The following is a 13,962-nucleotide window of genomic DNA, read 5'->3' as shown; positions in this document are numbered from 1 at the left end:
AATTTCATAACAATCGGTCGACTATATCTTATAGCTGCCATATAACTGAACGATCGGAAATGGTATTTGGTAGAAATATCAACTTTCGTATTTTTGAAAATAGAAGCTTGGATTTTTTTCAGATTTTTTATTGTAATTAATTGGTTTTATTATGATGTAATAATAAGGATCGGCCAACTATATCCGATATATATCCGGCTTTAACTGCAAGGGTATATCAAATTCGGCTCCGCCCGAAGTTAGCTTTCCTTTCTTGTTATACCCTTGCAGAGGGTATTATAATTTTGTCCAAAAGTGTGCAACGCAGTGAAGGAGACATCTCCGACCCTATAAAGTATATATATTCTTGATCAGGATCACCTCCTGAGTTGATATGAGCATGTCCGTCTGTCCGTCTGTCCGTCTGTCCGTCTGTCTGTTTCTACGCAAACTAGTCTCTCAGTTTTAAAGCTATCGACTTGAAACTTTGCACACACCCTTCTTTCCTTTGCACGCAGTATATAAGTCGGAACGGCCCGGATCGGCCGACTATATCCTATAGCTGCCATATAACTGATAGATCGGAAATGGTATAACTTTGGTGTTTTTAGAGTTAGAGGGCTAAAAATTGACATGAGAGCTATTTTTGGCAAAATAATATGACATGCCAAATTTCATATGGATCGGCCGACTATATCTTATAGCTGCCATATAACTGAACGATCGGAAATGACCCAACTTTCGTGTTTTTGAAGATAGAAAGCTAGAACTTGGTACACATTCTATTTTTGGTCAGTTAATCCGACCTACAAAATTTCATTAGGATCGGCCGACTATATCCTATAGCTGCCATATAACTGAACGATCGGAAATGGTATTTGGTAGAAATATCAACTTTTGTATTTTTGAAGATAGAAGCTTGGGACTTTTTTTCGATTTTTTATTGTAATTGATTGGTTTTATTATGATGTAATCATAAGGATTGGCCAACTATATCCGATGTTTGCAATATATATCCGGTTTTAGCTGCAAGGGTATATCAACTTCGGCTCCGCCCGAAGTTAGCTTTGCTTTCTTGTTTTATATTTAAACTGGTCTATAAAATAGATTGGTTTGGCTTTATGAAAAAACAGTTTTGAAAACTTCTATAAATCATTGGCCGGGACAGAAATATGGGACATATGGGACCTAATGTTCTACTTTACTCTTCAAAGGTTTTCGTATCCTGCAACTTTCTTCTGTTCTTAGGCATGGTAAGAAATAACCCCGGTAAAATCCATAAAAAAAAATTTTCTTAATCTACTATAATTTCATTAAATCGAATTGGAAAAATTTTTCATTTCAAATATAGGAAGCCTCTGTTTAAATAAATAACATAAACAATACATACATTGTCATACATCATTCCAAGGGAATTTTTTGTTTTTTTTAATGGGACGGGTATAAGGCCAGAGGACCGACGGGTAAGCTTTGAAGCTTGACCTATCCAAACGATAGAGCTGCTGTGGAGTAATATGTAAACATAATAATGATTATCTATATATCATATACATATATATCATAATTAAATCATCACAGATTGACATTAAAACGAGTATTAAATAAAAATGACTGCCTAGATGGGGTGTAGATTCTAGAATCAATCCATTTGACTGATTTGGGATTGCTTATCTATTGGCTTGTTGGCAAGAAAAACCGTTGGTGTCGTCGTTAGCTCGAAATTGTGGCACGTTTCTGCCAGACGCCTGCCCACATTTGTCGGCCGAAAAACGAGACAGCCAGCAACCCTACGCCAACAGGCGTAGGCCAGAGGGGTGTGGGGGTGGTACTACAGCTACAGTCTGGAGGCCGATAAGAATTGTCCTGAGCACACTCACGCACTCTCACAGGAACTGATAAGAAACGTGTGGTGAAGTACAGGCTCTTTGAAAGTTTCACCAACACACCATACACCAACAAATGCCGGCTCTGTTCTGCGTCTGCGTTGCTTTTCCTCAGCCACTCTCTCTCAATTCGTGCTTCGTATCGCCTTTCGGCTTTGATTCGAGATAAAACTTCGGCCCGCGACGGAAACCAGATCGGGTCACTTTCTGGAGGAACTGGCGGCTGCCAGTTAGTTCACTCGGGAGCGCAGCGTTGTTCGTTTTGCGGCGGGCCAACCGTGCGGATACTCGACAAGCTGCCAACTGAAACTGCATGTTAACATCTTAGGTGGTGAGACGAAGCGAGTGCAAAATGCGTGAGTCACAGCCGTTCGGACTGTGATAGTGACGGTGATATTCCTCAGATCGGGCTAGCAGTGCTAACAAAACAGAGTGTCAAGTACAGCCTCCACACAAGACGCAAAACCAAAAGCAAACCCCCAAAAAAACCATCATGCGAGCTGGCATGTGTGAGAGCATGTGTAATTAATTTTTGGCATTTAAATTGGCCCGACATCAAGGCCCGGCTTTAAATCAATTTGACAAATTTGCATTTTTCTGGTGGACGAAAAATAAAGGAGAGGCCGGCAAAGGCAATTTTATGTACAAATAACAAATTGATGTGTCGCCTGAAAAAGGACCCAGAAACAAAAAAAAAAAAAACACCAGCAATCGGAAGTGTCGGGCTGGGAGGTGGGAAGACTGTTCAAATGTCTCTATGCTGGCTTCATTGTGCGTATCGTTTGATGGAAGCTTAAAATCGTGCGTCTGATAGGAAGCAATGTGTTCGGCTCCGCGGAGTAGGTGGATATTGGAGGTCGCCTTTGGGATTAGTTTTTGGAGATGTTCAGGGTATCTATTGATGATAGCGTAATTTCTACTATTGGCCTCCATAGTCAGTGAATGTCACGTATGAATGGAAAAAGGGTTGCTGCTTTGATTGATCAGATAATTTTTGAAATTTTTTTTTTTTTTACCAATTGTTTTAGAAACCTTAATGTTGAAATGCATTTTCCCGCTCGTTTTCCGGTCCTGCGTTATTGTGGGCCAAAAAATCTTGTGGTGCATTACAATTTACTGCTGCAGCTGAAAACAGCAAATGAAAAAATGGGAAAGGATCCTTTCTAATAATAATTTGAACAAAAAAGAAACAAGTCAAAGGAAAATGTCTAAAACGTGTCTCGTATGAAATTTTTTAAAACACAGACTAATAAATTCTACAAATGTGGGTAAGGACAATGGGCCATTGGAAGGAGAAAAAAGTCCGGAGTCAAAGACAATGGTTTAAGCCGTGGGATTCTTTGCAATCGCAAGGTGTCGACAGCGCCCCCGGAATTCGCACTTGTGCTGCTTTAATATAGTTGCTTTTTTTCATAAATTAACAATTCTGTTATTCCCCATTTATAACAATAAGAGATGGCTGTCGACGAACTCACGAATGCTCATGTGTTCCATACCATGACATGAAAAAAAAAAAAATTAATTTCATAGCATAACTCATGGCGCTCAGGGGAGAAGCTAAGGTGGGAATGTGGCAACGGGGGAACAGGAAGGGGCTCCTGCCTGCAATTCTACAAGGTCATAAATCTTTCGGCATATGGGCTGCCATTCCCGTCATCATCAGTAGCTAAAAAGAAATAAATTCCGCAACCAAAAAAAAAATTTCAATTTTGTATTGTTTTTCCTTTTTATTTTCCAAATGCCCATCAAAAATTTATCGGAAACAGGAGCAACATTGGCCCGCAACCAGCAGATACATTTGTTTACATTTGCCAAAAAGGGCAGGAAAAACGCAAACCCAAAATAGTTTACTCATTCCATGACAAGTGACTGAAACAATAAGCCTAAAACGTTTTAAAACTCTCTTAAAATACAAAGAATGACAGCAAAAGCAGCAATATCCACAGCGATGGCATAAAGTGTTGCAACAAAAACGGCAGCGCCAACATCGTCAACGGCAGACGGGGTAGTCACTCGGCTAGTACGGCAACCATACTTGTCTATGGCTAATACAAAAGTAACAAACAACAAATCGCCAACAAAAATTGAGTTAAAAGTTTGCCAAAGCATTTGATGCTAAAAAAAACAAAACCGAAAATACAAAAACCCCATCAACATTCGCAACACTTTTACGAGTTGCCAACTACCGTGTACAACGAATTTTTATTACTGAACTAGGTAAGCCCTGGCTTTTTATTTTATTTTTATTTTATTTAGAGCTTTCTGCCGGGGGCCGGGGGCCGGGGGCCGGGCGCCAAGTGGATGTCCTTGGTCACCCTTGCCCGGTGAATCGAGCAGAAAAATTTAATAGAGCCTGCACCTTCCGTTGCTCTTCACTGCTTGGCTTGGCAACACACGACCTATCCCAACTTCAAATGGGTTGTTAGCCAAACGGACGAAAGATAGTTTCGACAATAAAACAAGAGGATTAGGCTTTTAGAGACGTCAAATTTGAAATTCAATTCTCGGGGTTCTTCCGCTTTATTAAACTGCAGAAGATTTTAAATTCTCTCTAAGTTGCCTCCAGTTTTAGAATTAATGTCTGAGCATTAGTGACATTAAACCCAACTAAACTGGTTTATAACTCTAACTTTGAACTTTTTACTAAATACAAGTTTTTAACTAAAATACAACTTATGATTGTGCCAATGTTTTAGCTTTTTACTTTAAAAGGTCACATTTAAGTTTTAAATAAAATATATACTATTTTTGACTTAAAAAAATTATCAGGGACCGTAATCATTATAAGTAATATTTTAAAAATTACTTTGTAATGATTACTTATCGATTTTTAATTTTTTAAATCAAGATTAATAACACAGTGCGACAAAAAAAGAAAAATTGAAGGAACTTTTGAAGATACATAGTAGGAATTGTTCATAAGGTCGAGTATAGTATAAAACCGTGTTTGAAATTTTTCTAACACCCTCAAAATCTTGATTTATTTAGAAAAAACGGTTTTTCGGTACTTTTTTGCTCCTAAAAATTCCTAAGCGTGTAATTTTAAACCGATTTTAAAATTTTAGACGTTTTTTAATAGTTAAATGTTGTTGCTTTTGAAAAAAATAGATCTTTAATTTGATTTATACTTTAATTTATACTATACCTAATGAACAATTCCTACTAGGTCTCTTCAAAAGTACTCAAAAATAATGATTATTCGTGATTTTTATTTTTTTTGCTCAAAAATAATGTTTAACAATAGAAGAATAAATATAACAATTAAAAATTAAAAATCGTCAAGGATATTCATAGTGAATCCTTAAAAGATAAAAACGTGCTAGTCATGCTTGTTCTACATATGTTGATTCGAAGTGATTGATTTATTCATTTAACAATAAAGGAAAGCTAACTTCGAGCGGAGCCGAAGTTTATATGTATACCCTTGCAGTTAAAACCGGATATATATCGCAAACATCGGATATAGTTGGCCGATCCTTATGGGAATATATAATCCAATTTTATATAATCCAAATCTAAAAAAAATTCCCAAACTTCTATTTTCAAAAATACGAAAGTTGATATATTTTTACCATTTTACCATTTCCGATCGTTCAGTTATATGGCAGCTATAAGATATAGTCGGCCGATCCTAATGAAATTTGGTAGGTCGAATCAACTGACCAGAAATATAATCTGAACCAAGTTCCAGTTTTCTATTTTCAAAAACACGAAAGTTTGGTCATTTCCGATCGTTCAGTTATATGGCAGCTATAGGACATAGTCGGCCGATCCTTACGAAATTTGGCATGTCGTATTATTTTGCCAGAAATAGCTCTCACCTAAAATTTGAACCTAAAATTTCTAACTTTAAAAACACCAAAGTTATACCATTTCCGATCAATCAGTTATATGGCAGCTATAGGACATAGTCGGCCGATCCGGGCCGTTCCGACTTATATACTGCGTGCAAAAGAAAGAAGGGTGTGTGCAAAGTGTCAAGACGATAGCTTTCAAACTGAGAGACTAGTTCGTGTAGAAACAGACAGACGGACAGACAGACGGACAGACGGACATGCTCATATCAACTCAGGAGGTGATCTTGATCTAGAATATATATACTTTATGGGGTCGGAGATGTCTCCTTCACTGAGTTGCACACTTTTGACCAAAATTATAATACCCTCTGCAAGGGTATAAAAATAGCGACAATAATCATTATTTACGGTCCCTAAAAATTATTTTTTATTAAATTTTTATACATTTTTTGATCAAAGATCAATCTAGTTCTTTTATCCTTCCTTATTTTATTAATACACAGTTTATTTCACCTTGTTTTATACTGGCCTCTAAGTGAAAGTCAATATATTTTTGGTAAATGCTGGTATTCAGTATTATAAATGCTAGTAGAGAATTTAAGATGAAAAAGACTATTTGTTGTTCGAAACATTACTAAAAAGAGAAATAAAATTTTTACTAAAACTTCATGCTGCTTCCGGTTGCATATTTGATTAAAATATTTTGCGGTGCCGAATTTTGATTATTAATATAAAAAATCTTCTCGATTTTTAAAACAACAAACCTACAAAGAAAATTTAAAAAATTAAATAATAACAAAAAAATTTTTAAAATTTTTCGATTTTAGATGGCTTATAGATTTCTTTAATAATTTGCAATACACTTTCAATACACAATACAGTGTATTGCGGCAACAAATTTAAAGACAGAGTTTCAGAGTTTTGAAATGTAATATGTAATGTTGATTATAATCAATCAAACCATTATAAGATTATAATGGACATGTGCAAAGACCTATTTAATGGTTTTATTTAAAAATGGTTCGGGCATAAAATTACACAATTCGGGAAAAATTAGAGTACCGGGTATAAAAATTCTTCCATAGAAAAATTATTGGGAAAAAATCATAGAAGCACAAAAAAATTTATAAAATCAGGGATTTCAACTTGGACTGAAAATTCGCATTTCAACGGCTAGATGCGATTTTTTTAATTTTAGGGGGTATACACACATTTTAAAAATTATATGTACTAAAAACAATGATGGTCCAGCTGCCAAAAAACTCAAATGCACTGCCTACATAATTTAATATATGGCAAATCTTCATCAATTTTTTTTTCTTAAGTTTACCGCAGAAACAGTTGGTGATGGAAGCTAGTTTGTTTGTTCCGGACTTTGGTTTAGTGGATATACATAAGCCTTAAGATTATGATGCAGATGAAATTATTTGTTGAGGAAACAAAAAATTGGAAATTGATGGCCTGTGCTATAAGTGTTTATGCGACTCATCCACATACCCCAAAAACTAGTGGTGAAAGAAAGTGCTTTCACCGCAGAATATTGGCGAGGAAAATTCACTTTCTCTCAGCTCAATTAGATTTCGCATCCGCTCGTCAGTGGTTGGCAGATGGGGAAATCCCCGTAATTAAATGCAGCCACATGCTTAGCTGGCTATTCCAAATCCGGCCACATCCGCCAAAAGATTTTCCATCAGCATTCCACTCGAACTCAAGCCTTGTCCCACGTTCACATATATCAACGTTTTTGTTTAGCAAAAAATCGAAAAGAAAATGCTGACAGGCAAGCGAGTGGAAAAAGTTGTTCCAACGAGCATTGAAAATGCTTTTCAGCTGCCGCTTGGAAATCCCTTTTTAATTTTTCATGGTTGCCCCACTCAAAGTCAAAGCGAACAGGGACGGCAAGCAACTAAAGATGGAGGGTGTGCCATACAATGCATATGCATATGCTATACTGTGTAAGTCATACTTCAGCTCATGGAAAAAAAATTTCCCGGCGCCTTCTTCAGACTTTGCAGCCTGACTTTGCACAAGAGACTCATCTTTCATCTGGCGTCGCTCACGTCCAGCTGCCAAAATTCAAAATATGTTAAGTGTGAAAAATTGCTCGAGATGGGCTCTTGAAATTCAGATCTGCCCTCACTCCTAACTGACCCTCTAAAGTAGAACAAATATTTGCGTTGTAAATGGTTTTTTATATTAACTGCGTAAACCTTACCCTCAATCTCAGAAGTCTTTGCAGCTTATTTTTTTTTCGCTAGCCATCAAATTATTCTAAAATCGTCCTAACAAAGTTGTGAAAATATTGCCCAACTCCATCTAAGTGGCTTATTTAGAAAGCTGGTTCGGTCGGAAAAGTTCTCCCAGAAGTCTGACTCTAACTACAAGTCGTATGCATTATTCACGCAAATCAATTAAATCAACTAAAATTTATATGTAATATACAGTTGCAAAAAAAAAATAGCACCACTTCGGCACATTTTGATTTGGGCGAAAAAAAATGTTAAATATTAAATATTATTATATTGCTGAGTATTTCCGCGAATCAAAAACAGTCTCACTTATACTCAAATACCTTTTTATACCCGGTACTCGTAGAGTAATAGGGTATATTGTAGTCGTGCGAATTTATGTAACATAGAGAATAATTATCTCCGACTCCATAAAGTATATATATTCTTGATCAGAATCAAAAGCCGAGTTGATATAGCCATGACCGTCTGCCCGTCCGTCCGTATGACCGCGTGGATCTCAGAGACTATAAGAGATGGAGGTATAGGATTCGGCATGGCAATACTCACGCAGTTCAAGTATGTTTCAATTTTGACAACAGGGGTGCTATTTTTTTCGCAACTCTAAGTCAAAATAATGTGTGTTTGTGGGTTAGGGATTTAGGGAGCAAAACCATAAGTGATCATTAAAATATCTTGTCATTTAGGAGAAGCTCAATATTCAAATAAATTTCAAGTAATAAAAATTAGGAGAAAGGAAGAAAAAAGTAAGTAAGTATTTAAAGTACATGTAAGTTCGAATATGGTGTAATAAATCAATCATCTGTAATCAAGAATATTAATACATATTCAAAGTATTGTTAACGGCAATGATACAAATACTTTTGCGCGAGGTCTGAACAACCCATAAAGTTGAAACACCTTTTCTACTTCTAAGCCAATCTATTTTGTGGAAACACGCCCCTTTTCCCCTTTCTCTGTATTCTCTGTTCCACTTCCCTGGACAACACTCTCGTAAATAAAGCGCGAATTTTAAAGCTCGAATCTCATTAAAATGGTTTTATTGCCAAGGAAAATGACCGAGGAGGAAGAGGGTGCTGGGAGGGTGCTTCCATTTCGTTACACATTTATTTTTTACCCATCCATAGTTTCATTCCAATGGAGTCGGCGCTGCGGGTGTCAATTTCATTGCACGCTGCTTTCTTTGAAGTTGGCTGAAAGGGGGCAGATGGAGAAACTTTGGAGCCGGAGGTGGAGACAGTTGCCTTCGCACAACCAAAATGGACAGTAGAAGGGGACTCGAGGGAAAATTACGGGGCACCCTGGAAAAAGCGCTCACTTGGGCCCGTCGATAGATTCCCCCGTTCTCGCCCTGCCTTTTAAAACCCATTTTCGGCAGCAAATAGATCGGAGGGAGAACCAATAATTTTCATCTCAACTTGCCATTTTTTGGCGGCTGCCAGACGCAAAACCAGCGGATGACTTCTTGCCGGAGCATTTTCCAAAGGCAGTCCCCAGCACCCGACTGCAAGAGAAAAACCCGTTTAAGTGGAAAATTACACTGAAATAGACTCAAAATGCTATTTGTGGCTAACCAGCCGACGAGAAGCAGGGGGTTTTATACTCCCTCCCTTTTCTTAGGGAGGGAAGAGTTTCTAAGTGTAAATCCTGAAAAAACCCAAAACCCACAGTAAACAAATATCGAATACAAAAAATTAAAAAATAAAAATTTAAAAAAAAAGTCTTACAAATTAGTTTGTTAGATTTTAAAGATTAGCTGGCTCTTTGTAACCGATGGTGTAGTGTTTCAGAACCTACATATCCCGTTCCTCCCACACAGTATGACATGATAATGGAAGGAGCCCATTAAGGCATTATTCAGACAGTGACGGCCTCGTTTCGGCTGACTTCGATTTCTCCATTTGACAGTTCATTTCGCAACGCGTGACATCAATGGACAAACAGCGAAAACCCCGAAAGCACAGCCATGAGGAGGCAGAATGCAAATTTTAAAGGGCAAAACTTGACAGTTGCCCAATAAAAAATGCAGGATCCTAAAGGAGTTGGGAATTGCGCGCGGAAAGCAGTGGATTGGTTTGAGAGAGATGAGGCATTTAATTGTTTTGGAAGCCGAGTCGTAGATAAAAGTTAAAGTAAAGTGCAATTTGTGTGTTGACACTTGTCTGTTGAGAAAAATGGGAAACAAAATGCTACTGCAACAATCAAAAGTAAATACAAATAACAAGTTTTGTGAGGCAGCCACTTATGCATGCCCCATGTCCTTTTGTCGAGGCACGCCAGATGCGACAGTGACAGAGATGGCGACACTGAGGGAGACAACCTGACGCAGGAGAAAGCAAGAAAGAAAAGCTAACTTCGGGCGGAGCCGAAGTTGATATACCCTTGAATTTAAAACCGGATAAATCGCAAACATCGGATATCCATATAGGAATATCATAATAAACCCAATTTACCAATTTAGTACAATACAAAATCTAAGAAAAAGTCGCAAGCTTCTATCTTCAAAAATAGCAAAGTTGTTATTTTTACCAAATACTATTTCTGATCGTTCAGTTATATGGCAGCTGTAAGATATAGTCGGCCGATCCTTAGAAAACTTGGTATGTGGGATCAACTGATTTAAAAATAGTATCTGTATTAAATTCCAAAAATTCTATCTTCAAAAACACGAAAGTTGGATCATTTTCGATTGTTCAGTTGTATGCCAATTATAGAATATAGTCAGCCGATCCTTATCGATATAGTCAGTCAGCTCTCTAAGTTAAAAAACCCCAAAGGTGGCGTTTCCAAAAAATAAGTTATATGGCAGCTATAGGATATAGTCGGCTTATCCCGCCTGTTCCGACTTATAAAAGCTAAAGTTTCAAGTCGATAGCTTTAAAACTGAGAGACAAGTTTGCGTAAAAACAGACAGACGGACATACTTATATCCACTCAGTAGGTGATCCTGATCAAGAACATATATACTTTGTAGGGTCGGAAATGGCTCCTTCACTGCATTGCACACTTTTGACCAGAGTTATAATAGCCACTGCGAGGGTATATAAAAAGGGATACAGACGGAAAGTAGACAGACCGTGACTGCACATAAGTTGGGAGACGGAGATGCAGGCCCATCGTCCTCATCATCGTCCTCATCATCTGGAGCAGGCAAAACAAATCCTTATGCCACTGTAGAGACATGCTGCACTCGCACATCGTTGTGAGCTTGTCTATGCCCTGGCTTATGACCCCCGTCATCCTTCGTCCTTCGTCTACGCCCTTCATGCTTACCCATTTCTTGTCCCTGCAAAAGGAACAATGCGTTGCTTCTGTACTTTTTCCCCTGCTCGTTCATTTGTAAGCAAAATCTGTTTTGGCACAGAATTTGTATGCCCATCATAAAAAGGACAACAGGAGAATGTCCTCCCCAAGCCTCGCTCTTTTTCAGAGTAGTTATTTAGGTAAATATGAATACGTGCATGACTCCGCTCACAAATGTGAAATGCAAACTGCAAAATAAACTCGAAATGCACTTCCGCCTTAATGCGTTTTGTTTTGGACAGTTGGACAGGGGACAAGTCGAAATGGATATTAGTTTGGCTGATCCTGTGGCACTCCGGGTAATGCCAATCCCCCATAATTGCGTTCACTCTACCTCCCCATAAACAGATGCGGATGGGACGTCAGGGTCGGATGAGAAACCAGTGAAAAATAGCGGCAAGTTGGCAGATTTTACAGCACGTACCGAAGGACTCTACGGTTTTATGCTGCTTCCAATTTCCGCCAGAAATATAACACCAGCAGACCCTTGCTTTGAAATGCAAAGTTTGTGGCATGCAATATAAATGGGGAGTCCAGAATACCGAATACGGAAATGTTTTTGCACAGATGAGGGAATTGAGTCCTTAATGGATGGCCCCTAGAAAGTTGGTGTAGGGGATAACAATTTAATTGAATACTTATTTGGGAGATTGGTTGGTTCAAGTGTCTTAATTCTCTTAGACTGGCTTTTACTCAAAATTAGAGTAAGTCTGTGCAAAAGTTTTAAAAGAATTATTTCTTTGGATTTAGTTTTTTGTTTTTAAATTTTTTATGTTCCTGAGATTTGTTTGGGATGAATTTTATATTCCTAGTGTGATTAAAATTAAAGTAAGAGGAACTGGGAAAAAGCGATAGTAGCATATATACACTCGGGTAATATAAATACTAAAAGAATGTATTTTTTCTTACTAACACCTCTCCCGTGTAGTCTGTTAATTTGGTATTTGGTTCACTTGCCAGCCAGGTTGACCACCAGGTTGACCACCAGCTTTATTAAATCTCACGCAAATGGACCAACGACACGTTCTTCCTGCGTAGTCGAGCTACCTTCTGCTAATCTTCTCCGGTTGTGTCATTTTCATTTAGAACGTCATCAAGAACGTCGTCTAACCATGACTAACCATGCTCTGAGTAACATTCATACAATTATTGTCCGACTAATTCATGCTTGTCGTGCGTGCCTCAGTTTCTGTGTCAACATCTCGGGTCCTTCCAACATCGTAAATTTCCCTATCTAACCGCATTTGTAAGTGCATGAAATAAATGAACGCCTGTGTGTTTTAAGAGTGCTTCAAGGGGTATCCTACATCCTGCGTTCCCAACATGGCGTGTGTTCATCATTTACAATTTGCAGCTCGGCTATCCCAATTAAGTAAAAAATATAAAACGCTGTCAAGGACAAACAAATGTGCATATTAATTAAATTTTTAGCTGGGGCGTGTCATTTCTTGCAACTCATTTTCTTCCCTTCTCGTCGTGGGAGCCATTTTAAAATTTGCGAAAATGCTTGCTTGCCCTAGCATAAGGGAATATTAAGTATACCTCGTGTTTTCGCTAGCCAGTTAGAAAGGCAGCCTGCCGTAAATCACTTGCAAACTGGCTACCGAAAATGTGCGCCTGGTCTTCGAGGTGGCCGTAAAGCGTTAGGGGCGGCGAGCTGGGCGTGCCATAACGCAACAGAAACTGTAAGTGTAACTGTGTCAAATGCTCCAGCACCAAATGAAATAGCTAAGTGCAAAGTTTTGGTCCAACAAAGAAAAAACAGAAAACTAAAACCCAAGCCCTAAGCATCCAGGCAAAATAAACAAGTGACAACAAAAATAAGGGAATCTTGCCGGAAAGAGATCCAATTTCATAACAGAAGCGGAGTAGAGTGACGTGATAAAGCGTGCCAAGAAGAAGATGCGTATTAATTTCTCTTCTGCTACAACGAAGTTGTCTGTCTGGTTTTCTGTTGAAAAGCTAAGCATCCAGCACCACGGAGGTGCTTCTGTCGCTGGAAAATCCGAAGGCATTCAAATAATTTTACAATTTACTTTGTTTTAGGATTAGAAAAAATCAAAATTTTTCTTAAAATTATTAAATCTGATTGGTTATATTGTGTTAAAATTACCTTAACACATTTTTTTGTATTATCTAGATTGTTAAAACTTTATAGCACTTGCACTTTTCAAAAATATTTGACAGATCCGAAAAGTTTTTTTTGTTGCGAAACCTAATCAACACTGCCTGACTTTTATGGAAGGGCGCTTCTCTCAGTCTGACTATTGTAGACTAATTGCTGAAAGCCGCAGCTTGACTCTGGAGTTCTAGTATTCAAGAGCCTCGACTTCGCGCAGCAACCAAACCCTCTTCAAGTCCGGCTGATTGTCGCATTAAATTCAATCCGCTTCAATCAAAACTAGTACTGCCAAAATCCATTCGCCATCTTATTCGCACTTCGCCAGTGGGGGAGATTGCACCGTTTTCCATGTCATTTGCAATTGTATCATTAGGGGAAAAACATCCCCGCAAGCCCTGTAAGCTTCGCTACTGTCAGCAGGTCCCTCTTGGCATCTATCGCTGCAATGTTGTCTTGTTGAATTATAGCTTGCCACGTACTTAATCATTTGCGATTCGCCCGCCACATCTGAAAAGTTTTTGCATGTCTTGGGTTTAGTTCAGGCCCCGTTTCTAAGGAGGTCGGATACCGCAGAAGCATTGCACGATTGCCCTAGCCTTGGATATAGCTGAAGTTTTGCTGGTTCTTTG

General features: G+C 38.3%; 1 protein-coding gene across 2 annotated transcripts in view; it reads left to right on the top strand.

The window, feature by feature from the left end:
- Positions 1-2,114: 2,114 nt before the first annotated feature.
- The window catches only part of kek3 (kekkon 3), a 40,786-nt gene continuing 28,938 nt past the window's right edge, over positions 2,115-13,962 (top strand). The window contains exons 1-2 of one of the 2 annotated variants that reach the window (XM_017243986.3): positions 2,115-2,190; positions 3,629-4,079. The gene's annotated coding sequence lies outside the window, so the exon portion shown is untranslated. Of the gene's footprint in view, positions 2,194-3,628; positions 4,080-13,962 lie in introns of both variants that reach the window. The other variant, XM_017243984.3, reaches the window with a different exon arrangement.

The sequence above is a fragment of the Drosophila bipectinata genome, chromosome 2L (assembly GCF_030179905.1).
Source record: "Drosophila bipectinata strain 14024-0381.07 chromosome 2L, DbipHiC1v2, whole genome shotgun sequence".
Classification (NCBI taxonomy): Eukaryota; Metazoa; Arthropoda; class Insecta; order Diptera; family Drosophilidae; genus Drosophila; species Drosophila bipectinata.
The sequence above is the reverse complement of the archived record's forward strand: the minus strand, read 5'-3'. Positions and strand labels throughout refer to the sequence as shown.